Consider the following 24,287-nt stretch of genomic DNA (forward strand, 5'->3'; position numbering starts at 1 on the left):
ATTTTTATTTTCTTTAATTCCCTTTAATTTCAAAAATTCATATCTTCTTCATTTTTATTCCAAAAATTATGGGACCAATTGCATTAGTCTCCAAATAAATTCTAGTTTCTATTTCTGATTTTTAATATTTTTTATTTTGTCATTTGATACTTTTTGTGAATTTTCTCTTTTCTGGTTGTTTTTAATTCATTTTAAATAGTTTTTGATATTCAAAAAAATACAAAAATATTTTTCTAACCTATTTGAATGATGATGGATCTATGAAAAATATTCTCATCAATTGTTAAATTCATTTGAGATTTATTTGAGATTTTAGTTCAATTAGGTTATTTTTATTCATTTTTAATTGATTAAAAAATAATTTCTGACTTTTAAAAATGCTGAAATTTTTTGTCAAACTTAGTTTTAAAAATAAAAGTTTTGTACCAACTCTAGAACAACACTCAAATGTTAATAACAAAGAGATAAAAACACAAGTATTTTTATCCTGATTCGCTTGAAACTCAAAGCTACTCCAGTCCACCCGCCAAAGTGATTTTTCCTTATACACAAGGACTTAATCCACTATAATAAACTGATTACAATAATCACAAAGAATAACCTTCTTTGTCTTCTCAAGAATCCTACTATACCCTATTCTCCTTAAGGACTCGCAAAGAATAACCTTCTTTATCTTCTCAAGGATTCGACTATACCCTGGTCTCCTTAAGAAATCAAATAAACAGTTTGAATAATATTTTGTATGTTATAAGTTGCTTCTACATAAGCAGATTTTACATAAATGATAAACAAATACTTAAAGAAAAACTATGTATAAAAATGATAGTTTTTCACAAAGAAATAGACTTGTCAAATATTGCAGCGCTTCAACATTCTTGTTTTTCTTCAAGTTTCCAAGTCCCACTTATATAGCACAAGGAGAATATCGTTCGAACGCAATTTGGGGAAACCAAATAGAGTGGTTGTTCACTGTTGGATGATGAAAGAAGTGATACTGCATACTGTCCTTCACCCACAAATTTAGTGACAGGTGTGATGTATAGTACTGTCCTTGCCCACGAAATCAGGTAGTGGAAAAAATATTTGATTTGTACTATGTACTATTTGATCACGTATCCATTTAATCTTATCTTTAAGTTTATTGGATTTTGATGAAAGTTGATGAAACATGAAATGAAGAAACATACAATTGGATTCATAAACTTCAGAATCCTCAGTCAGAACCTTGGTAACGTCAACAATCTGGCTTGGGATATTCAGTATACTCAAAATCTTCACACTCTTCAGTCAGAACCTTGATAGCTTCAACGTCTGACTTGAGATCTTCATAATCTTTAACTAAATAACAAAACTTCAGAAGCTTAACGATCAGAGTCACGTCCAGAAGTACAAACTGATAGAATGTTGCAGCAATAACATATCGTCTCCTCAGAAGCTTCTCTGGAGTGAATCAACATAGAAGCATAAAGATCATTGCAGTAGCAATTTGAACATCTTTCATAACTTCTCATGATTAGTGCAGAATCAGAATTTGGAACGTAATGTTCAGAAACTGATGACGTTGCACATAATATACTCAGAATCAAAATGACTGTTAAAGCTACACAATAACAAACCATCAGGGTACCAAAATTATTCTCACACAAATACAACATTGTTATCATCAAAACTCAAGGTATAGATGCATAACCAAATCTTATTCTAACAATCTCCCCCATTTTGATGATGACAAAAACATGTATTTTAATGAACAATTTTATACAGGGTAATCACAGAAGGATACATCTTACAGAAGCATAAAGCTCCCCCTGAGATGTATAATCCTAAAAAGATAACATCAAAATGAAAGATCACTTTCCTGATTAACCTTTTTTAAGTAATAAAAAGATCTTCTATTAGAATCTGGTTTGTCATCAGAAGTTGTTTGATGTTGTCCATAGCACTTGTTTGTTAACATCAACATTCTGATGAAATTCACTTCAGAAGCTTGGTTGAATTCTTTTGAAGAAGCTTCAGAGCCTGGTTCTCTTTTAAATTCTCTTTCAGAGCCTATTTACCTTTGAAATTTATATTCGAAAAGAGCTTTCAGAACCAGGTTACAGATTCTTCTTAAAAGCTTGATTGTCAAGTCTGATTACCTATGGAATTTACACTTCCTCATAACTTGATGCCAAATTTTCAATTCTTCAAAACTTGATACCAAGTTTTCAATTCTTCAAAACTTGATGCCAAGTTCCAAGTCCATAGCCTGATTTTTAATTCCTTGAAGACTCAATGCTTGGATCTGATAACTGGTTGAGATCCTTCTCAAATAGCGTAAAGCTTCAGACTCAGAGAGTATACTATTTCTTCAGAAATTGGTAGCTTATATTTTGATCTGAAAAACGTCAAAAAGATTCGGATGTTTGAACCTATCCCTGAAAAACACTTAACAAACTATTCTTTGAATTGGTTGTTATCAAAAACATTAAATAATGTTTAGGTTGTGATTCATGAATATAGGTATATCAAAATCAATTACGATTCTCTCCTTAACTACGTTTCTCCCCCTTTGTCATCAATAAAAAAGACATAGACAAATTAAAATAAAAGTGATGGAAAGAAACAAACATGATTTTCATTATATATTCCAGAAGGCAGAAATGAGTACAATCATGTTACAAAAATACAAAACACGTAAACAAAAGTACTTAAACAAAATAAAAAATACAAAAGTAGTTAAACAAAATAAAAATTACAAAAGTACTTAAACAAAATAAAAAATACAAAAGTACTTAAACAATTTTGAAATCTTAGGGTTTTGTGGCAGAGGAGGAGGCAGAATAGCTGGATAGTCATCAGAAATATTTAGGGGATCTACCAACAGATCAATATTATCCTCAAGGCATCTTTCCAAGTAGTATACCAAAATATCTAGAGGATCGATCTTTGTGCAGATAGGGTAGTCTGAGGGGTTATTACTACCGTTGGTTTCTCCTTTGGAGGGAGGAGTGTTCTTATCAGCACCTGACTGACGAGAAAGTTGAGATTGGGGTTGAGCTTCTTGTTGTTGTTGTTGTTGTTGTTTTTGATCATCCATTTGAAAAATGTCGAAGATGAAGAAGGAAAGATTACAGAAAGAGTGATTTAGGGTTTGAAAGAGAGAATGGTGTGAGAGTAAATGTGAGCATAGTGTGAAAATGTGAGTGAAGTGAGTTTATATAGAAAGAAAAATTGCAATGATGACAATTTAAAAATATGCGGACATGGGAGGAAGCGTAAGAGATTTTAACCTAATTCTAAGAAATACGAAACCCAATCAGTCACACTATCATCACGCATGCTCAGAAAGTGGGACAACTGTCACCATTTAGAATCACATGATATCAAACGACAAGACAAACATTTAATGTAACAATTGTTCATAATCAGGAAGGAAAATTAATAATATTGCTTTTGATAAGAACCTTTCTGATTCATGAAACTTCCTCAATTCAAAAAGCTTATGTCTCATAATCAACAAGTAAATTCTCAGAATCTAATATAGAGTTCTTAAGACTTAAACATTTTGAAATTCATCTTTTCATTCTGGACATAAATCCATAAATAAGTTTTTCATAATGAAAATGAATATATTTTCAGCAAAGGGTTTTATAAAGATATCAATCTATTGATGGTCTGTATCAACACATTTTAAGTGAAAAATGCCCTTCTGAACATAATCACGTAAGAAGTAATGTTTAATTTTAATATGCTTAGCCCTAGAATGCAAGATGGAATTCTTAGACAAACAAATAGCATAAGTATTTTAACAGAGAATAAGAATGTTACTCTTAAATATTTTATAATCTTCCAGCTGACTCTTCATTCAGAGTATCTGAGTGTTGCTGTAGCGGTAAATTCATGACCATTAAGCTATGGATAAACTTAACGTCAATAAAATTAGAGTCGCCACCGCGCTTTTATTGTTTCCAAAGGAAAAGGGAAAAGTATGAACAAAACTCAAAGATAAGAAGTTTTCAAATCAAAACTAATAAAATGTCAGAGATTACAGGTAAGGGGATTGGTTATACAGAGGGAAGGTGTTAGCACCCAAAGTGTCCTAGGTACTCATAGGGAGCCCTTTTTATGTGTGTATGTGTTTTTGTATAAAAGATGTTTGCAATAAATAGAGTGTGGGGATGAGAAGAGAATTCATTGATTATATTTTTCTGTTTGACAAGACCTTCATATTTGTGCCTACGTGCCAACATAAAAATGAGGGATCAAAACCTCGTAGTTCGTGGTATCAATTTTAAAATGAGTGGATTGCTTTTAATTAAAATCGAAGTTTAAAAGGGGAACAAAAGGGCCCAAAAGTTTGAATGAGTGTTAGTTCTTTTTTTCTTTTGAAATTTTAAGTTAATATGGTTAAGTTCATTTACAAATTTGATTAAGAAAAGAGTTTAAAAATAGAATGGCATAAGGCTAAAGTTTCTAATCTGCAAGATAGACTAAGTTTTAAAAATCACAAGCAAAGAAAGGTTTTTGAAAGGGGGAGAGATTTTGAAATTTAAGAAGTGGGAGGAGATGAAGAGACTAATCCTAAGCATGAAATTAAAAGTTAAAAGTTGAAAAGGTCTGACCAATGGGATGCAATCCAACAGACAAGAATGTCATACAGAAAACCCACTTTCCCTTTGGACTTTGAACCAAGCAATAACCAACATGCAAATAACAACATGAAGAGCAAGACATCAAATAAAGATTGCCACATCCAAGCAAGCAACTTCACAGCTAATAGTCTTCTTTGTCTCCTCATGTATCAGAGGAAAATACTCCTTGATTAACTCAGAATGAGGCATTAGACATAGGTTCAAAGTAACAGTTGCATCAAGACCGCGTAGCAGATGAAATCAAATGAATCCCAAGACTTGCATCAGATGAAAGCTCAAATCACAATAAACTGGTCTCAGAAATGTTGGCATTGGCCAAGTCCTTTTTGCATATGGAATGTTGCCTAATCCTAAGTCCAAAAGTTCAGGTCAAACCCAACAGTCCACACAATCATTTTTTTTAGGGTTTTTCTTGTTTATTAAGTATTTTTAAGGTCGTAAGACCACAAACACAAACAAAATACACAAACAAATATATACAACCACAATATATGGCTCAAATGAGCAAAGTGAAAATGGCATAAACGTAAATAAGTTAAATGATATGTAAATGATAGATGAAATGGTAAATGATTTGAATTTAAATTGCATAAAGTAAATGACTTGAAAAATAAAAGCAATATTATAACAAGTTAGTCATATGTTAGTTGATTAGAGGTTAGTGATGTTTTGCTTTTCAATTGATTAAGTCATTCTTTGGAGAGCACTCAACCCTCTATTCACAAGCATGGATCCTTGAACCAAGACATCTTCCAAAGGAAGGAAAAAAGGCCAAATTTCCATACAATACCATGAAAGAGGGGAAACTTACAATCTCACTTACTAGAATTCTATGCCTTTAGGGTCAAATTTAGCTCTATGTTAAGCAATCGTAATTGGACTTATGTAGAAGTCACAACTATCTGAGGCCGAGCAACATAAATTTTGGTGTTAATGCATGTTAGAGATAGGGTATAATGAACCAAACTCCTAAAACACACCACACACAAAAATAAAAATAAAAGATGAAAGGATGGACCTATCTCATCCATACTTGTATTGGTTCATCTAACACAAAGTTATTGATGAACCAATTAGCCTTAGGATATTGAGATTTCATTGGTCAATGAAAAGGATGGGAGATAATGAGATTGAAGATGAAGAGGGAGGGGAAATGTACATTTCATCAATCCCCTAAATCCAATGATTTTAATCTAACAAAAGTCAAATCAACCTTGACCAAGGCCCAAACACATAGTCAATAATCACAAGTCAATAAAAATGGCTCAACACAATTTCTACACAATTAATTAATTAAAAATCAAATTGGAAATGCATTTAAATTAAATTAAATTTGGTCAAAACCTAAAACCTCTTCAAAATACCAAATAAATGGCCAAGAGATTTATCCTAGGTCAAACAAGGTCAAAGGATCTTAGACAAAAAATTTCATAATTTTTGAAAAATCAGTAGTATTTTTAAAGAATTAAAAATATGCACAAAAACAATTAATTCATGAAAAATATCAAAATTAATCCAAAAAAATATTTTAATTCAGAAAATGAAAGAGGCAAATATTTAAAGTTTTTTGATGAAAGTCCCATATTTTTTAGATTAAAAATGAAATTAATATGACTTAATCAAAAGAAAAGGATTAAACGAAAAATCAGAAAATAAAAAGAAATTCAAAAAAACAAGGGCTATCAGATCTCCATCATTAATTGAGGTGGCAGATCTGATGGCCAAGCGCGCGCTTCCATCAAACGCTGCAGTCTGTCGCAACCTGAAAAATATAGTGCGCGAAAAAACAACCGGCGAAAGAAAATGACAGAAGAGTCGCCACCGTGCGTTATTCATCCCAAAGGAGGGAAAGGAAACGCTCGAAGTAAACCTGAAAAAGGAAAGGACAAGACGGGGTCTCGCAACCAAATCTTGGGTTCGGGAGTCGGTTATGCGAAGGGAAGGTATTAGCACCCCTACGCATCCGTAGTACTCTACGGGATCCACTTTTGTGGTTTTTGTCTAAAGGGTGTGGGTTTACCTAATGTGTTTATTTACTAAAAAGGTTAAGAGAAATGACTCGCGCAGATGTCGCATCCACTGCATACGTATCTCATTTGAATATGAGAATCAGAGTCTTCGTAGCTCGGCTGACCTATGGGTTAGGGGATGTGTGCTCGCTAAGACATCGCGTCTTATGCCTACGTATCTCATGTGGAATGAGAATCAGAGCAAGCCGTAGTTCGGCTAACTATGGGGTTATGGATTGGGTTTTGGACGAACGACGTCACTACGCAATCTACCGGATGCTCGACCTTTGGAGACTTACTCGCCTGTAGTAGAAGGAGTTAACGTGTTGCTTTGGGTTTTAGGGTTTGGGATGCTCAAGGGCAAAAAGGCAGTCCTTGATGAAGGAACCGCGCTACCTGCAGGGATACGAACACATACAAAACAAACATGTATAAAGTTAATGTACCAACAAGGGGCTCAGAAGTAAATAAACAAAAGAAAACAAATGCCTCCTATCGAGGTCTTCCAGCTAAGAAAGCGATAAAATGCGGAAAAGAGGTAAAAGTACCACACGGATGAAGATCCGAAGTAACAACAATTAAAGGAGTAAGAAACCCAGGGACCTCCCAAGCTAATGCCATCAAAGAAAAGTGAGTCAGTACAGGTAATCGGAATGAACCTCCAGGGGTTATCCCACAAATAAAGTGGGAAACCACGCAAGTTATCCCTGCAAAAGTCATGTGAGCCCTCACAAAAACTCAACAAAAGGGTTAGTGAAACACCATAAGCATTTTTTTCATGGATAACAGTATGGTTTCAGAAACCTCAAACCCTGTGGCATACATTTCAGAAATCATGTGATTAAACATTCAAGGCATAGGTTTCACCCATTCATAATACATCACACATTTAGAACATTCAAATTGAAGGCGTAAAATAATGGGAATAGGGCAAACCTGATTGGAGAGCTTGATTGAAATTGAGTTGCACCCGTGAGGCCCTTCAGGGTTTGGAGGCTGCTCTGAGTTCTCTGTCAGGTTTCTCTTCAGGTTTTGTCCAGGGTTTTGTTCCAAGGAAACCTCAGAGTATTTTGCTTCTCTTCCTTTTTCCCAAGTGAAGCCTTGGTATTTATAGACTGAGTTTCATGGTTTTGTGGGCTCAAATGAGAGAGACCCAAGTCCAAATTTTTTTATTATATTTTATTTGTTTTTTTATTATTATTTTTATTTTTATTTTTATTTTTGTAAAAAATTATATATATATATATGTATATATATATATATATATATATATATATATATATATATATATATATATATATATATATATATATATATATATATATATATATATTTTTTTTTTTTTTTCGGATCTAATTCTGATTGACATGATGAAATGCAATATGAAATGCTAAATGAATGCATGAATGAGGAGGGCAAATTTTGGGGTGTTACAGCTGCCCCTATTCAATCATCAGCTAAACCGAGTAGGATGAAAGCGAACAGCTTATCAGACAAACGGGGTGAGCTGTGATTGAATACCAAAGACAGACCGGAAATTTGCGCTCCGAGAACACCACAAAAACGCGGAAATACACCGTGCTGTTTATTTTTCTTCCGATCCTCTGGCTTAATCTGAAGTTTCGATCCTCTGGCTGAACCTATACTCAATTTAGTCCTCTGGTTGGATATTAATTTTGATCCTCGAGCTGGATACAATTTTGATCTTCTGGCTAGATCTTCTTCGATCTTCTGGCTAGATCTCCTCCGTTTCGATTCTCTGGCTGAATCTATTTCCTTTGATTCTCTGGCTGAATCTACTTCGATCTTCTGGCTAGATCTGAATTGTTGCGATTTTCGATCTTCTAGCTAGATCTTCTTTGTTTCGATTCTCTGGCTGAATCTACTTCGATCTTCTGGCTAGATCTGAATTGTTTCGATTCTCTGGCTGAATCTATTTCGATCTTCTAGCTAGATCTGGATTGTTTTGATGATAAATTCCCATCATTAGGATCCCGCATCTGAGGCATGCGCTGGTTGACCCTCTTTTGAAATCTACACCCAACCTTCATATTAGATATGCAGCTTCGAGCATATTCCACTTTTGGGCTTCGTACATATTCTTCGGGCTAGAGCATGTTGTAACGACTCCTCAATTAGACTTGGGCTTGCTGGGGAATTAAAGCTTGTAGGCGACTTCACTGGGGAATCTTCAAATTGAGCCTTAGGCTGGCTTACTGGAACACGATTCTCAGGCTGAATCTTCGAAATGACCCTCAGGCTGGATCACTGGAACACGATTCTCAGGCTGAATCTTTGAAATGACCCTCAGGCTGGATCACTGGAACACGATTCTCAGGATGAATCTTCGAAATGGACCCTCAGGCTGGATCACTGGAACACGATTCTCAGGCTGAATCTTCAAAATGAACCTCAGGCCGGATCACTGGAAAACGATTCTCAGGCTGAATCTTCAAAATGACCCTCAGGCTGGATCACTGGAAAACGATTCTCAGGATGAATCTTCAAAACGACCCTCAGGCTGGATCACTCACGCTTGATCCTCTGGCTGGATCTCATGACCTTGGTTGTAAAGTAATTCTTCAGTCTGCTTGGAAGAACCTGTTTATCAGCTTATGTGTATGCTTGATATGATATGCATGCAAATGCAAATGTTATGCATGGTGTAAAAAGAAATCTACTTGGGGAAGCAAACTCCGGTAGGGAACAAATCGCTGTATCAATCCTTGAATGCTCTGTGGGGAATGATCCGTCTGCCGGGACCAATGAGCCACCAAAAATAAATTGGCTGCTTGAAAAGTTGACCTTGCGGGGGGAGTATCAACTATGGAAACTTTGTTCGGCGAGGCTCTGTGAGGAGAGTCTGTGGGGAAAACACTTCTTGGGGAAATGTCGTAGGAAACGGCCTTTGCTGGGGATATGAACTTGCTAATCGTCCTCAAGCTGGGGATTAGAACAAATCTGTTAGAAATAATCTGCTGGGGATGAGATGAACACTGGGAACACCACCCTCTTGTCCGTTGGGTATGCAACCACTCCGCTGTTGCTAGGAAGATACAGTCTGACACTGTCAACTCCGCTGGGGATATATAGTCTGGATACTGTCAACTCTGCTAGGGAACATGCTCTGCTGAGGAGAGACTTTGTCAACCGCTTAGGGATGAGGATTCATGACTTGGCATCCGGTTCTTGTGACCTGCAACCAAAAATACACGTATGCCTCGGGGGAATTACTCGGTTTGAATTCACCGTTCGGGATTAAGCACATTCAAAGCAATTTTAAATGTTTTCCGGTGCAAATCATGTGCAAAAGCCACCATTATGTTCATATGCAATATGTTTTATCAAAAATTCGGACATTTTTGCAAACAAACTGATAAATGAAAAATAAAGAGGCTCTTTAACTGAATTATTCGACTCTTAATAGGGAGAAAATTTGTGCCAGGAATGGGCGAGGGTATCAGGAAGCTGATCCCTGAAAAGAGGTGATCTCTATAAAAAGAGAACTATCCTAATGACAACGGGGATACGGGGTCCCACTGAGTTTCGACTCTGCTATGACTCGTATGTCCTCAAGACGCTCTGCTCATCTTGCTTTCTGAAGTGGATGATTAGTCGATCTTTAACCTTCGAAGATTGCCGGATTGAATGAAACGGTGATATAACACTGATGAACTCAGATCACAGTCATTCGCTTATTCCCTAACTTTTGCCTGGATCTCCCCCTTTTCGGGTTTTCAATCCACCGGGATACCCATTTTTGCCTGAGCCGCCCTTTTGGGTTTTCGACTCACCGGGTGTACTCGTTTTTTATATCCCTAATTTTTGCCCGAACCTCTTTATTCTCTTTTTTTTTGGTTCGTCGGGATGCCCTTTTTTTGCCCGGACTATTCTTTTTATCATCCAGCGGGTCTATTTTATGCGAAGTATTTTTTTTAACTGCGTCTGAGTTAATAGGGGACGGGAATCCTTCGCCATCCATGGTTGTTAGCATCAAAACTCCGCCATAGAAAATCCTTTTAACCACGTACGGACCCTCATAGTTCGGTGTCCATTTTCCCCTGTGATCTGTGTTAGGAGGAAGAAATATTTTGAGTACCAATTCACCGACTTGATACCCCCGAGGGCGCACTTTCTGACCAAATGCTTTCTTCATTCGTCTCTGACCGAGATACGTCAATTCTGGGTACGTAGTTCCAGCATAGCACCTTAATCATCGAAGACAAGGTAAACAAAGCATCAGCAAATTGGTTTTCTTCAAAAGAAAGTTAACAATCTTCTCGTGTAGTCTCTGTAAGGAACCAGATGAGGCTGAGTTGTATACCATTTCCCGTTGGTTTGATTGATGACCAAAGCTGAATCCCCGTATACATCCAGGGTTTTAATCTGTATATTGACGGCTTCCTCAAGTCTTAGGATACAAGCTTCGTATTCGGCTTCATTGTTGGTGCAGGGAAAAGTTATTCTGGCACCAAATGGCATATGAATCCCCTTCCGGTGTGATCAACACTATACCAACTCCGCGACCATTGACGTGGACCGCCCCATCAAACATCATAACCCATTTGGATTCAGGGTCAGGCCCCTCCTCCGGGAATGGTTCCTCTCAATCTTTCGATTTGAGAAACATGATGTCCTCATCAGGAAAGTCAAACCTCATAGGTTGGTAATCATCAATCGGTTGCTCTGCAAGATAGTCTGACGAGACACTTCCCTTGATGGCTTTTTATGAAGTGTATTGGATGTCATACTCTGTCAGTATCATTTGTCACCTAGTAACCTTTCCGGTAAGTGATGGCTTTTCAAAAATATACTTGACTGGATCCATTTTTGATATCAATAGAGTCGTGTGAGTCAACATATACTGTCTTAGTCGGCGAGCAGCCCATGCCAAAGCGCGGCAAGTTTTCTCGAGCAATGAGTATCTTTGTTCACAGTCGGTAAACTTTTGCTAAGGTAGTATATTGCATGCTCTTTTCGACCTGACTCGTCATGCTGACCGAGCACACAACCCATTGACCTTTCTAACACAGTCAAGTACATGATCAACGGTCTTTCCTCTCGGCCTGTAGACTTGCCCCGATCTTGATCTCTTTCTTGTCGTCTGTGGTACCGATGTTGACGGTCTCAATCACCTCCTGATAAGGTGTAATAGCTCGGTCCTCCTGTTTCAACAATCTGGCTAACCCTTCAGGCAATTCACAATCTTCCTCAGCCCCTTCTTCGGCTTGATAGATAGGATTGTCGAAGTCATACTTGGCCATAGCAGTGTCGTTAGCAGTGAGATCCGAGTGGTCGGCTCTGCATGATGGAGGATCATGCTTTACCTTAGAATGAGAGATTTTTTTTTGAAAGAAAGGAAAAACAAAAAAAAGAAACATTGCCATTTTTTTTGTAAAAGGTAAAAAAAACTGAAAGAAAGAGAACACAAAATTATGTTTGCTTCTGCTGCTGTTTAAACTGTTGTTTAACTGCTGATAGTTTTCTTGTGAACAAAAAGGACATATATATGTTTTAGCCAAAATTTGCAAAAGGGGGAGTTTGTTGGTTCTAAGTGTTGGCAGCAATTTTGGTAAAACAAAGAGTGTTCACAAGATGTTATGTGTGATGTCTTAAAATGAGATATCCTATGTACCTGCTAGAGTTTAAAGAACATGATCATGCAAGATTGTTTCAGAATGACATAATAACATGGCATCTGATGATGTGTACCTGTTGGAGTCCAAATGAAAGACATGATCATGCAGGATTGTTTCAGGATTTCATACACAATGTCATGGCATCTGATATGTCTGTACCTGCTGGGAATTATAAAAGGAATTATGGAATTATGCAGGATTGTTCGAGGATGTCAGACCCGATGTCATGACATCCTGTACACATAACATTCAGTGTGAATGTCTGGTGTTTTGTGATTGCACAATTAATGGCAATCTATGTGTGATTGAAGATCTGATTTGCAGGCGCATTCAATCATTGATTACAACCTGATTTACCTATTTCCCAAGGACATTTAACCAGCTGTCATGAGAAGATTTGATTGGAAAATAGATTTAGGGTTTTCAAGATGTCCAAGCCCAACTGAATGCTTCTATAAATAGGACATGGAAAACCTGATTTTATACACAACCAATACTGAGCGAAATACAGAGAGCGAGCTAGGGTTTGTGTCTTGTTTAGTTGTGAGACTTGTAAGCCATTCAAGTCATCCATTGATGATTGAATTGGTCTGATTTGTGGTTGTAATTTGTCACTCTAAAGCTGTTAAGCAAGAGTGTGTGTCTACTTGATCAAAGCTGTGAAGCAAGATCAAGTGTGTGTCTTCTTGATCAAATTTGTTAAGCAAGACCAAGAGTGTGTCTTCTTGATTGAAACTGTGAAGTAAAATCAAGAGTGTGTTGTTGAAAAGTGTTTTCTTTTCTCAAGGGATTGTTGTTTAAGATCACATGTGTGATTGTAGGGAAGTGAGTGGGTTCTCATATCTAAGAGTGCTTAGGTAGAAATTGCACAGGTAGAGATTAGGTGAGAAAGACTGTAACTTGTTGAAGTGTTCGGATAGTCTTTGAACTGATTCTATTTTAGTGAATTTCCTTCCTGGCTTGGTAGCCCCCAGATGTAGGTGAGTTGGACCGAACTGGGTTAACAATTGCTTGTGTCTCTTGCATTTACTATTCTCTATCTATATTCTGTTTGCATTACTCAGATATTAGTGTCGTGACATTACCTTCGACATCTCATATCTGATACCAGAATTTCACAGCAAATTTGCTGGATTCTGTGCATCTGAAGGAATTAGTCATGAGTTCTCATCTTATTACCCCTCAGCAAAATGGTGTGGTAGAAAGGAAAAATAGAACTCTCCAAGAATCTTCCAGAGCTATGATTCATGCTAAGAAATTGCCCTACCACTTCTGGGTTGAAGCTATGAACACAGCCTGCTATGTTCATAATAGAGTAACCTTGAAGAAAGAGACTCCTACTACTTTATATGAAGTCTGGAAAGGAAGAAGACCTACTGTCAAATACTTCCATGTGTTTGGTAGAAAATGTTATATCTTGACTGATCGTGAACAAAGAAGGAAGATGGATCCCAAGAGTGATGAAGGAATATTTCGGGGCTACTCAACAAACAGCAGAGCATTTAGAGTCTTTAATTCTAGAACAAAAGTAATGATGGAATCTATCAATGTTGTGGTTGATGATCAACAGACTGATGTCACAGACGATGTTGAGACATCTCAAAATGATGCCCCAGCTGATTTCCTAGACAAAAGTAATGAGAGTGAACTCACTCAAGCTGAACCTGAAGCTGACAAAATTAATAAGGGACCCTCTATCAGAATTCAAAAGGATCATCCTAAAGATCTCATTATAGGAGACCCGAATAAAGGGGTCACAACTAGATCAAGGGAAGTGATCTCACATGGCTGTTTTGTGTCCAAGATTGAGCCTATGAGTGTCAAGGAAGCCTTGACTGGTGAATTCTGGATCAATGCCATGCAGGAAAAGTTAGGCCAATTCAAGAGAAATGAAGTATGGGAACTGGTTCCAAGACCTGAAGGAATAAATGTTATTGGAACAAAGTGGGTTTATAAGAATAAATCTGATGAACAAGGGGTGGTTACTAAAAATAAAGCAAGATTAGTAGCACAAGGATACACTCAAGTTGAAGGAGTTGATTTTGATGAAACCTTTTCCCCTGTAGCTCGCCTTGAGTCCATTAGACTATTGCTTGGAGTGGCATGTATTATGAAGTTTAAACTGTTCCAAATGGATGTAAAAAGTGCCTCCTTGAATGGTTACTTAAATGAGGAAGTGTATGTTGAACAACCTAAAGGGTTTATAGATCCAAATCTTCCAAAGAATGTGTATAAGTTGAGGAAAGCCTTTTATGGTTTGAAACAAGCTCCTAGGGCTTGGTATGTTAGACTCATAGTGTTCCTCATTGACAATGGATACAGGAAGGGAGGCATTGATAAGACCTTATTTGTTAAGAATGAAGGAGGAAAACTCATGGTGGCTCAAATATATGTGGATGACATTATGTTTGGTGGGATGTCAGATAAGATGGTCGAACATTTTGTTAAACAAATGCAGTCTGAATTTGAAATGAGCCTTGTTGGAGAGCTGACCTATTTTCTTGGGCTACAAGTCAAGTAGATGGAAGATTCTATCTTTCTATCTCAAAGCAAGTATGACAAAAACATTATTAAGAAGTTTGGCATGGAGAATGTAATTCATAAAATGACACCTGCTCCTACTCATCTGAAAGTCTCTAAAGATGAAAATGGTGTTAGTGTAGATCAAAGTCTCTATAGAAGCATGATAGGGAGTCTGCTATATCTCACAGCAAGCAGACCTGACATTGCTTTTGTTGTAGGTGTTTGTGCTAGATATCAAGCTAAACCAAAAGTCAGTCACATAAACCAAGTGAAAAGGATACTGAAATAAGTCAATAGCACCAGTGACTATGGTATGATGTACACTCATGGATCTGGATCTATGCTAACTGGATACTGTGATGCTGACTGGGCTGGAAGTGCTGATGATAGGAAAAGCACATCAGGAGGATGTTTCTTCTTGGGTAACAACTTAATATCATGGTTTAGTAAGAAACAAAATTGTGTGTCATTGTCCACTGCTGAAGCTGAATATATAGCAGCTAGAAGTAGTTGTTCTCAATTGGTTTGGATGAAACAGATGCTGACTGAATACAATGTCACGCAAGATGTCATGACATTATACTGTAACAACCTGAGTGCTATAAATATTTCTAACAATCCTATTCAGCACAACAGGACAAAACATATTGATATTCATCATCATTTTATTAGAGAGCTAGTGGAAGATAAAATCATAGCCCTGGAGCATGTTGCTACTGAAATGCAGTTAGCTGATATATTTACAAAGGCTTTGGATGCTAATCAATTTGAATGTCTAAGAGGGAAATTAGGGATTTGTATCTATGAGAATTTGTAGCAAGTAATTTGGAGTGGAAAAGGTAATAAAAATATTGTCTGCCCGCTTAAAATAAAGTGCCCCATTTATGGTAAATCATCACCTAGTATTGGAGCTTCCATCTATTGCCTTTTCACACACAACCTCTACTCAAACATTTCCACCTTCCTTTGACTTCATCAACCTTCTCTGCTAGGGCAACAAAAACCTTTCCACAAGAACTACAAGATGTCACAACATCCTTTACCATCTAGTTCTAAGACTACCAAACATGGTCACAAAGATAGAACACCTTCTATGGACCTCCTTGATGAAGATATTTTGGACGTGATTCCCCTGTCTGTCATTCCAGGCGACGCTCCTGGTTCATCCTCCATTGCATGCCCTACTCAAGGTAACAATTCCAATATCCCTTCCAGCTCTACTTATACTCCTAGTTCTAATGACGACATGTATCACACTGATCGTGTCATAAGGAACCTTGTCACGAGAATCCTCAATGAGGGACACTCTGTAAATGGAGTTTCTACTCCTCTATCAAGAAGGGACCCCTCTCCTAAGGTTGGACCTCACAATGAGAAGGAGGATGATTCCTCTACGTCTGAAAAAGATATAGCTGCTGAAGGATTATGCTCTTTAGGGAAAACTTTGTCTAGTAAGAAATCTGTGGCATCACCTACTGCCAATGCTTCATAGTCTAAGAAGCATGATTCTACAAAGAAGGTGATTGACCTAGAAGTTGAGAGTTCGGATGATGAAGATGATAGCTTGCTTCATCACTTGAAGCCTAGTGTGGCTAAGAGGATGAAGACCAGAAAGGGTAGGTTTGTGGATGAAATGATGACAGCCAAAATCGCTAAGAAGGCTACTGTTGTAGGCCCCTCAAAGTCTTGGAGCAAAATAGAGGTGAGGAAGAGGAAAGTGAGAGAGAGTTCTGATTCAGATGAAGATGTTGAAGAAGATATCCCTGACATCTCCCCTGACATCTCCCCTGTCAAGAGGACAACTGTTAGGAAATCCCCTGCAAAAGTTGATGTTGTACACCTGGACAATATTTCTTTCCATCTTGAAGATGGACCAGCAAAATGGAAGTTTGTAATCCAAAGACGGGTGGTTGTGGAGAGAGAATTGGGCAAGGATGCTGTGGAGGTCAAAGAGGTCATGGACCTTATTAAAACTGTTGGACTAATGAAAATTGTTGTTGGGTTATCTCAGTATTATGAAGGACTGGTGAAAAAATTTATGGTCAACATCCCTGAGGACATTGCTGATAAAAACAACAAAGAGTTTTGTAAGGTGTTTGTAAGAGGGAAGTGTATTAATTTTTCTCCAACTGTGATCAATAATTTTCTAGGAAGATGAATAGAAGGTGCATGTGAACTAGAAGCCACAGACAATAAGGTTTGTAGGGAAATAGCTGCAAGACAGGTCAAGGAGTGGCCTAGCAAGAAGCACCTCCCTACTGGAAAGCTAACTGTGAAATATGCTATTTTGCACAAGATATGGTCAGCAAATTGGGTGCCAACCAATCACATCTCTACAATCTCAAATTCCCTTGGAAGGTTCATTTTTGCTATTGGAATCAAGCTGAAATTTGATTATGGTAGATTCATGTTTGAACAAATTGTCAAACATGCTTCTACAAATGCAGTGAAGCTGCCCATAGCTTTTCCCTCAATGATTTGTGGGATTATCCTGAGCCAGCAACCTGGAATTCTGAGCACAGATGATCTTCCTAGTAGAAGAAAACCTCCTCTATTAGTTCATTACAAATTGTTTGAAGGCAGTCATGTTAATGACATTTTCATGACATCTGCTGTGAAGAAGCCAACCTCACAAGGTGGTCTTATTGCTGAACTGAAAGAAACTTGTAAAGAATTGGATACAGGGATAAGGGTGACAAAAGCCAGGAAAGAAGCTTTGGAGGCTCTGATTGAAAGCTTGGAGCAAGCTGATAGAGATAATGTTGGACAGGCCAAGGAAACAGAAGCCCAAACCTCTAGTGAGAGGTCTTAATCTAAAAATGAAACAAGTGGTAGTTCTGGTTCTAAAGCTGATGAAGATGTAAGTTCCTCTGACTAGTTTTGTTGAAGTTGCCCCCCACTTTTCTGATGGTGTGCTGTGATGGATTTGGTGGTTCTTTTGGCAGTCATGTTCTGATGCCTTGATGTATTTTTTTTTCTGGGTTCTTTTTGGTTTTTCTGGATTTTTATCTCAGCTTGTATAGCTGTGTATGTTTGTGGATCTGTAACATCTAACAATCTGCTTTGATATTCTGTGTGACATTTTGTTTGACTAATAGGCATTTATTTTGTCACGTTGGTGCCTTTGGTCTCTTTTAGATAAAAAGGGGGAGAAGTATCTATGCTATACTATAGACAGATGACAGATGATGTTGAAGAGGATGTATATTGGAGATAATCTGTTTAGTATAGGTGATGTCTGTGTTGAGCAGACTGTGGGTGAGGAGGAGCACAAGCGCATGTGTGTTTAATATGTGTTTACTAGTTGCTATCTTAGCTAGTAATGTGTATCTTAATACTTCTGCTGCTAAAACTGATACTGTGATTATACTCTTGTGAAACAAATGGTCTGATGTATGTTTTAGCCAAAATTTCCCAAAGGGGGAGTTTGTTGGTTATATGTGTTGGCATCAATTTTGGTAAAACCTAGAGTGTTCACAAGTTGTCACAAGTGTTGTCTTGACATGAGATAACATGTTCCTGCAGGGTGTTTAAAATGTGGTTGTGCAGGATTTTACTGAGATGTCAGACCCGATGTCAAGACATTTGTATACAGAACATTCAGTCTGAGTGTTATGTATTGTGTGATTGCGCTTTTTATGCTAATCTCCGTGTGATTGATGTGATGATTGAACGCGCCATTCAATCAGTAATTAAAACCAGATTGACTTATTTTCCAATAAGATATAATCAGCTGTCATGAGAAGATATGAATAGAAAATAGTTTTAGGGTTTTATGATGTCCAATCCCAGCCAAACACTTCTATATAAAGGGCATGGAAAACCTGGTTTTAACACACAAGAAATAACGAACGAAAGGTTGAGAGAGAAAAAGGGTTTTAGTCTTGTGTGGTCGTGTGTATTGTGAGCCATTCATTCATCCATAGATGATTGAATTGGACTGACTTTTGAGTTGTAATTTGTCCACTCTAAGCTTTGAAGCATGAGTGTGTGTTTACTTGGTTGAAGCTTTTAAGCAAGATCAAGTATGTATTCTTGAAGAGTGTCTTCTTTCATTGTAATATTTGTTTTTACATCACTGTTGTGATTGAGGGGGAGTGAGTAGGATCTCATATCTAAGAGTTCTTAAATAGAAGTCACACGGGTAGAGATTAGGTGAAAAGACTGTAACTTGAAGTTTTTTTACTGAGAGTCTTTGAACTAATTATGTTTAGTGGATTTCCTTCCTGGCTTGGTAGCCCCCAGACGTAGGTGAGTTTACACCGAATTGGGTTAACAATTGCTTGTGTCACTTGTATTACTGCTCTTTATCTTTTATCCTGTTTATATAATTTAGATATTAGTGTTGTGACATTACCTTCGACATCTCATATCTGATACCAGAATTTCAAATATGCAGGGATACATGAAACAAGGGGTGTGTATCCTAGATAAGGAGGCTTTGGGCCTAGCAGAAAAGGCCTAAACATAAGGTGGTGTTGTTGGGTTAAACACATGGTGAACCAAGCAAAATACGGGTATGAAGAGAAAAATAATAAGCTTAATGGTCTAAACCCAACTGAATTTGCAAGGGAGGTAGAAAAAATTCAGCAAACACATGAATTTCATCTCTACATATCGTATTCAATTTTCAAGACCAAAAAGTACCCTCGCCAGAGCTTTTCTCCGCCGCGCCAGAGGAGTCAGAGTTGGCCGGAATCAAGAAATAACACCACTAATCTACTCCTCTCAACATCCTTTATCCTAATCTCTCATCAATTATTTCCAAGGGTTAACCATTTCTGAAAATTGAAGCCCTAAAGTTATGAACCCTAACCATGAATATTGAAACTAAATGGAGGTGGAGAATAATCAAGCCGCCCAAACCTCTAGGCTTTAATTCTCCATGTCAATGCTATGTTAACTCATACAAAACCAAGATAATAATCACTTTTTATGTGCATCGCAATGTGCACTTATTTGTTCATATTCTAAAATTAAGCATAAAATCATTGTGCAGATTGATTGTTAAACCCATTGAAAACAATGAACCTATGCCCTCTCCCAACTTTGAATTCCCTGTGTTTGAAATGGAAGAAGAGGATGTTGAAGAGATTTCTGATAAGATTTCCCGTTTGCTTGAGCACGAGGAAAAGACCATTCAGCCTCATACAGAGCCATTGGAAGTGATTAATTTGGATTCTGAAGATAATAAGAAATGTGTCAAGATTGGGGCACTGCTTTGTCTAGACGTTAAGTAGAAGATGGTAGAGATTCTTAGAGAATATATGGATGTGTTTGCTTGGTATTATCAAGATATGCCAAGTCTTAATACTGATATTGTGGAGCATAGATTACCATTAAATCCTGAATGTCCGCCAGTTAAGAAGAAGTTGAGAAGAACTCATCCCGATATGGCTGTTAAAATCAAAGAGGAGGTTCAGAAGCATATTTATGGTGGCTAACATTGTTCCTGTTCCGAAGAAGGATAGAAAAGTTCGAATGTGTGTTGATTATAGAGATTTTAACAAAGCTAGCCCAAAAGATGATTTTCCTCTACCACACATTGACATGTTGGTAGATAATATAACTAAGTTCAATGTCTTCTCCTTTATGGATGGTTTATCTGGTTATAATCAAATTAAGATGGCACCAGAGGAAATGGAAAAGACAACATTTATTACACCCTGGGGAAGATTCTGTTATAGAGTGATGCCTTTTTGTTTAAAGAATGCTGGTGCAACCTACCAGCAAGCCAGGACTACTCTTTTCTATGACATAATGAACAAAGTGATAAAGGTCTATGTCGATGATATGATTGCTAAGTCAAAGACCGAAGAAGATCATATTGAGTATTTGCTAAAGTTATTCTAGTGTTTGATAAAGTTTAAACTCCGCTTGAATCCTAATAAGTGTACTTTTGGTGTCTGTTCAAGGAAGTTGTTAGGTTTCAGTGTCATCTAGAAAGGTATTGAAGTAGATCCTGATAAAGACAGAGTTATTCAAGAGATGCCTACACCAAAGACAGAAAAGCAAGTCAGAGGATTCCTTGGGCGTCTGAATTATATCTCCAGGTTTATATCTCACATGACTGCCACATGTGGGCCAGTCTTCAGGCTTCTCTGTAAATATCAAGGTTGTGTTTGGACAGAAGACTGCCAGAATTTTTTTGAAAACATCAAGGAGTATCCGCTTGAACCTACTATCTTGTCTCCTCCAATGGAAGGAAGACCATTGATCATGTACTTAACTGTGTTAGAAGAGTCCATGGGTTGTGTACTTGGACAATAAGACGAAACTGATAGAAAGGAGAATGTCATCTACTATCTGAGTAAGAAGTTTACATATTGTGAGTCCCAGTACTCCATGCTTGAGAAGACTAGTTGTGCTTTAGCCTGGTCTACCAAACGTCTACGCCTGTATATGATTAATCATACCACTTGGTTGATATCTAAAGTGGATCGAATTATGTATATTTTTGAAAAGCTTGCTCATTGGCAAATGCTATTGTATGAATATGATATACAATACCGTACTCAGAAGGCAACTAAAGGAAGTATTTTTGCAGATCAATCCATCAGGTTTGATTTCCCTGATGAATATGTTATGTCCTTAAAACCTAAAGATTGTGATGAACCTACCTAAAGAAGGACCAGAGCCTGGATCCCAAGGGGGTTTAGTGTTTGATGGAGCTGTTAATGCTGATGGTAATGGAATTGGGGCAATCATCATTACTCCTCAGGGTTCTCATATCCCTTTCACTAAAAGATTTATGTTTGATTGTATGAATAAGGTGGCATAATATGAAGCTTGCATTATGGACATTCTTAATGTATATGGAGATTCAGCCTTAGTGGTTAATCAAATTAAAGGAGAATAAGAGACTCGTCATCCCGACTTGATTCCTTAAAAAGATTATGGAAGGAGGTTATTGACTTTCTTCAACAAAGTTGAGTTTCATCATATACCTCTGATGCGTGTTTTTCGCAAGTGTACGAATCACGTCAAAGTAATATAAAAGATTATCGAATCCACAGAGACCAAGTGTCAATCTATCAAACCTGTTGTTATGGTGTGTATCTAAGGCAACTATTTTTAAGGGTTTTAATAAGGGTGCAATGGTAAATAAAATTATAATTTTAAATAATAAATAAAGACAGGCTCGAATGTAATTCACGCAATCAATGATAATCCAGTACTTGATAGTGGAACTACTTATGGGCAATGTTTTCTCCTTTGAAAAGAACTAATTTAACAGGAACTGTCGCTTTCGCGTATTCAGAACCGAGTTGTACTCTCTAATCAACCCCTCCTATTGTCACGGATAAAAAGGTGCGTACTGCGTTAGAGTAGTAAACCTATTTTTAAGAAATATAGTATCTTAACTAAGTTGAAAAGTATTTTAACCTGGACTTCTTAGCAAAAAGAGGTTCTTACGAACCAGAGTTTAAACTTCCTAACGCGTCCGAAAATCGTTTTAAAATCTCTTTTCTTTTTAATCTAAAATCTCCTAATAAACTAGACAAAGCGCTTTTGGCTGTTTTTGAAATAGTTAAAAACAATTACTTGAATTGAAAGATAAAATAGCCCTTAGGTGTTTCCACGAACAATTATACTGATTACTGGTTTAATTACGATCCTTACATTCTAACCTTTATAGAATTAGTTAGACATGATAAAGTAAATATTCTTTTTATAGTTTTTCATAAAAGTAATTTAAAGCGAGTGCGGATAATAAACAAAGTAAAGTGCGAGTGCAGGAAATAAACAACGTAAATGTGCGAGTGCAGGAAATAAACAACGTAAATGTGCGAGTGCAGGAAATAAACAACGTAAATGTGCGAGTGCAGGAAATAAACAAAGTAAAGTGCGAGTGCAGGAAATAAATAAAAGTAAAATACGAACTTGAATTAAAATGGCGGCAGGATTAACTTCCTCCAGAGTGCTCCAAAACTCGAACCACAGACAGATTACAGACTCGATCACTCGATTGCAGAGGCACCCCGATGTGGAATGGCAACTGCTTTATAACTGATATATGCCTAGAGAATTCTAATTCTGGATGAAGAAAAACGAAAATCTAAGGTCCTATTTATAGTAAAAACTGAAAGCATGAAATGACAGGGACGCCCCTCCACTAAAAAGTGGAGGTCACTGATTTTGGCCTTGTGGCGCCCGCCACAGGCCTATGGCGCCCGCCATGGTCCCTACAGGGGATGATGGAGTGGGGATCGTGGGTCTTGGCGGTTGAGGAGTGGTCTTGAGACGTGGCCACGTCATGGCTAACCCCATGGCGCCCGCCACGGTGGGTGCCGTAAGTGCAAAACGCTGAATTTCTAGGTTTTCGCCCGTTTTCACTCCTTTTCGCTCCTTTTCCCGATTCAAGCTCCGATTATTATAAAAACCTGAAAACATAAGAAAACAAAGAAATAACAAAGCAAAACAACAATAAAAGCTAAGAATGCATGCGAAATCGGAGTCAGAAATACGGTGAATTTTAGTGTGATCAAATTCTCCCACACTTAAACCTTTGCTTGTCCTCAAGCAAACATTAAAGCTTAAGAAAATATGGTGTCAACACTTGTCTTTGGGCTAAAGGGATTCTAAGTTCAAGTCAGGATGCAGTGACAGATACTAACTAAGTGAACCAAGGGTACCATAGTAACACAAACACGAACTTCAATCCTATATTAACCACTCCATATCATCCCACAATACCTAGGCCTATCTTCTCATCTTTTTGTGTCCTTTTCATTCAGGCGCAATCACATTAAGCCCGTTATCTGTACATGCTTCATAGTAGAGTGACCGGTTAGTGATTCTGATCCATAACATAAGGTTTCTGGCACATAAGCATGTGTAAACCTGTTTTATTTCGCCTAAATGTAGCTGCGGGGGATCGGATCGTAATCCGCCCTACCAAGTTCAGTGCCAGATACCTCTGAACCAACTAACAATAGGTGACTTGCAAAATTTTTTTTTTTTTTTTTTTTTTTCTTTTTTTTCGGTTTAAATGACTTTGTGAGGGTCACCTATACCAGAGTTTGCCTTTTTTTTTTTTTTTTTTTTTTTTTTATTAGCACTGGATCATTCACTTATGTTCATCGGCCCCCTACGTAGAGCATGCTTAAGCCGGAGCTGACTGCTAAGATAAACTACTTAGGACAATTTTTAAAATGATAGTGAAGGCCAAGGTGGTGGGGTTTAGGAGTGATTCCTATATTCAAGAGGTCTATGGTGCTAAAATGGTTCTGATGTTTCAAAAAGTTGACTTAGGTCACTACATCCTAATCTAAACCTGTCCCAAAGCCCAAAAAACATGTGAAACAACATCATTTTCTTTTTTAAAAATTTTCTGGTAAGGCTAAGGAAATGGGAAAAAATGAAGATGAACTAAAAAGACACTATACTGGTGACTCGTCAGACTCATGCATTATCTAAGAAAATTAAATTACTGAAAGGAAATAATTAACTAAAAAGGGAAATGACAGAAAGCAATAAAA

Source organism: Lathyrus oleraceus, chromosome 6, assembly GCF_024323335.1.
Source record: "Lathyrus oleraceus cultivar Zhongwan6 chromosome 6, CAAS_Psat_ZW6_1.0, whole genome shotgun sequence".
Taxonomy (NCBI): Eukaryota; Viridiplantae; Streptophyta; class Magnoliopsida; order Fabales; family Fabaceae; genus Lathyrus; species Lathyrus oleraceus.